Raw genomic sequence first — 3,654 nt, 5'->3', positions numbered from 1 at the left:
TTCATCGCAAGAAATCTTGAATTTCTTATCCCACACCATTATTTGTCTCAGTGGTTTTACTTTGCCATTACACTTCGGCTAGTTAGCGTTCCGTCTGCCGAGTAAGCACTGAAATATGTGTGCACACAGCAGGGCGGAGGCTCCTCCCACCCTTCTCCACTTAAGCAGAGCAAATGCTGGAGAGGAGGTCACCTCCTCTCCAGGAATTACTCTGCTAAAGTGGAAGGAGGTGGGAGTTTGAAAATGATATATTCCTCTATTGCAGTCTTTCCAGGAACGTGACCGCATTCTGCACATGACCTGCATCTTTGCTTGACATTATATTAAATGCATCCATTCGTTTTGGCCACAACTAATATTCTGATGGTTTATAGTGTTTTAGGGGCGAAGCTCCTTAGGATCTAGCCTTGTCCGTCCGGCACGTCCGTGCTCACATCGATTGCCATCTCATCTGTCTTGTTAAAAAAAGAAAAAAATGTTTGCGCAGTCGACAGGATTCAAACTTGTGCGGGGAGACCCCAATGGATTTCTAGTCCATCACCTTAAACACTCAGCCACGACTGCGAGACGAGTAGGGGAGGTTGCTCTGAGATGTGGTAGTAACTAAAGAGCTGGGGATGTCATGGATGAAACGCTGCATGTAGCCACTCAACGTCTATACAGGAGAGGGCGCTGCGGTCAGATGCGTATATAATCGCGTTAAACTTTGCATGCATTTTCTCAACATTTATAGATGAGAGGGCGCTGCGGTCAAATGCTCAAATGCGTATATAACCACGTTCCATACCACACATTCTCTTTTAGGGGAGGAAGTGGCCGACTGGGCTAACGCGTCTCAGCTCGGAGCGTGGAGCGAAAGTTTGCGCTGGCAACCTCCTGGGTTCGATCCCCGCCGCCCCCCGCCCGTTTCGATCTGGATGAGTTTCGTACCGGCACGCGTTTGTGTAATCACTACTGCGCGATGCACGTTAAAAATCCCAGGTTAGCAGTTGTACTGCACTGGCTAAATTTCTCATCTACAGCTAGGAGGCCGATTACCCGTTGAGGCGCATCTCCATCAAGGCTGTATAAACATAAAGAGCAAACCAACAATCTGTTTTTGGCATGGATAAAAACAAACGAAAAGCTCGGCGTGCTGCGGCTCAACGTATCAGCACTACCAGGGCTTCGCCCCAATCAACATCATTCACCACGTGGAGATGCGGTCATTTTTTTTCTTTGTTTTTCATCCAAAAACTGGCCTTTGAAGCAACGTTTAATATGCACGGTGTTCTATTATAAACATGAGATTTTATCATTTATATTTTTGATACACATTTAAAAAAAAACTAATAGATATGCTCTTCAGCTTTATTATGTACCTCAGAGTGACATAGAAATAAAAATATTGAACATGTATTTAGTCTTTACGGCCATGACCTACGACACATTCAATCGCTGCAGAACATCTTTCAGACAGTTGGACTATTTATTTATAAATACTACCAGTTCCCATTTGAAACTCCAGTAAGGTCGTTAAGGTAAAATACAAGTTACATAGTTTGTAATTAAACTTAACACGGACAAGTGGTAAATTACAGTTTTAGCTAGGGTCCCAATTTTCTGTTGGAAATTGTTGCACTACAAAAAAAAAAAAAGTTAATACGTTAATCTGCACTAATGGCTCCTTGCAGAATCTCTTATGGGATATTTAGGTAGCATAGTTTGAAATATTTACTTTACAGTAGACAGTCTCCTAATTTAATAATTTGTCTGATAGTAGCTGCCACATGGCACATACATCAACGAAGAAAACGGCACCTTTGAATGACAATGTTTTTATTTTACCAGCAAATTCAGTAAAAGAGGTACGAAGAAATGCCAATTTTCATGGTTGCATATTGAAAAAAGTACTGGTATCCGAATAAATCAAATAAGCCCCAAAGTTACCGGACATGTAAATGCAGCCTTTCTCCAAATGAAAATTCCCATAAAGTCCGATATGTTTGTGCAACTTACGGGCGTCGCAAACTTTTGCCAAACCGGATTTTTAGGTCAAACTTTCGGGGTTTTGACGAACCTTCATACTTTTAACCAGATTTGACCGGTTTGACTTTGTGGACAGTGTGGTTAGACTTTGATACAAGCATGTCTAGGTTTGAAGAATTTTTTTTTATGCAAAGGGTTTTAATTTTATGAACAGTTTCAATTAAAAGAAACTAATTCTTATCACTGAAGAAGTTAGTAACTTAATTTTTTGTACTGTACTAACTGAAATAACCACACAAGTTTGTGCTGAACATGGTTCTGCAAAATGAAAACTTCGGTCCAATTTCAAAATTTAGGGCTACAGGCGAATTGCAGTTCAAAACAAAGTCTGGGTTGCTCCACATCTTTTCACTCGCTCACTGGTGGCTATAAGGATAAAGCAGTGATGGAAGTGCCATTGGACCTTTTGGAGCAGGCCTTGTAGCAGGCAAAATGTTGTTTTGGAGCAAGTAGTGGCCCTTTTGGAGCAGGATCCGGCATATGTTGGCATATTACTTGAAAATGAAATAATGCTGCATTGTTATATAAAGCCCATCTCTATTATTGGAACACAACGCCTGTCGCCTTTTTAAGACAGGATATATAATATTCAACAAAGTAACCTCAAAAAAACATTTTTTTAATAAAGTTTATCTGCTCGTCAGATAAAAAAAATAAATTAAATATGTCACACTGAGTTCTGATGGTACAGGATATTTAGCTTTATCAGCCTGCACTTCTTTTAAGGTATCTGCTGCAGCAGCATCTAACGACCCTCACTGTTGTGGAATGTTTTAGTTCAGATTAGAGTTGTCTTCCGGGCAGAAGCTTCAAACATTGCGGTATCTGATATTCGCTTCAAAAATTCCGATCCATTTTCGATGTGCTGGCGAAGTCACGATCGGATCACGGCGAGTTAACCCGTTGAGTGCGCTCCTCGGCATGCATCGACGCGCTGCAGAGAAGCGACATCCCCAGAGCAGACATTGCAGTCGCGCCAGTCGGGCGGTGCTTTATGCTCCGAAAAGGACGGTGAGGCTTTACCAGCACTACATCCAGAGTTTGGTGCAACTCAACTATACTTCGTTTCAGCTTCGGTGCGAGCGCAGCCGAAGCTACAAGCGCGCGCATGGAGCCCGTAACGGTGCCCACGCTGCACGAGCCCGCGCGCGAGTCAGGAATGCACAGAGCATTAAGCTCGCACTAGCTTTGACTACGCTGGTAGCTAGCGCACGGGAACAGGGTGGACCAATATTGAAAACATCCACAAGCTCGGCCTTTTTTTTTTAAACAGGCTGCTCAGTGGGATGGTTCTTCACTTAGTCTCTGCGGCTTTGGTCTCAGGTGTTGCTAACGTTGTTCCTTTCAATGATGATGATGATGATAATATGCCCTCGCAGTTTCGGTTTGCCTAACAGTTGCGGCGCGGAAAATACCGCGGTACCGCCACGCGCTCTGATAAGACTTCAATTTTTATTTTGTATTGCTATATCTCATCTCGGCGCAGGCATGGCGCATTTCTTCGGTAAAACGACAATTTGGCGCTACATGTAGCAGGATTGCGTCCTTGGCGCAATTGGCGCAGCACTTCCATCACTGGGATAAAGGTAAACATGAGAAAAGGTTGATAAATGAAGAACGGGAAAA

Source organism: Ixodes scapularis, unplaced genomic scaffold, assembly GCF_016920785.2.
Source record: "Ixodes scapularis isolate PalLabHiFi unplaced genomic scaffold, ASM1692078v2 PGA_scaffold0__279_contigs__length_252992795, whole genome shotgun sequence".
Lineage (NCBI taxonomy): Eukaryota > Metazoa > Arthropoda > Arachnida > Ixodida > Ixodidae > Ixodes > Ixodes scapularis.
This window is presented reverse-complemented; position numbering follows the sequence as displayed.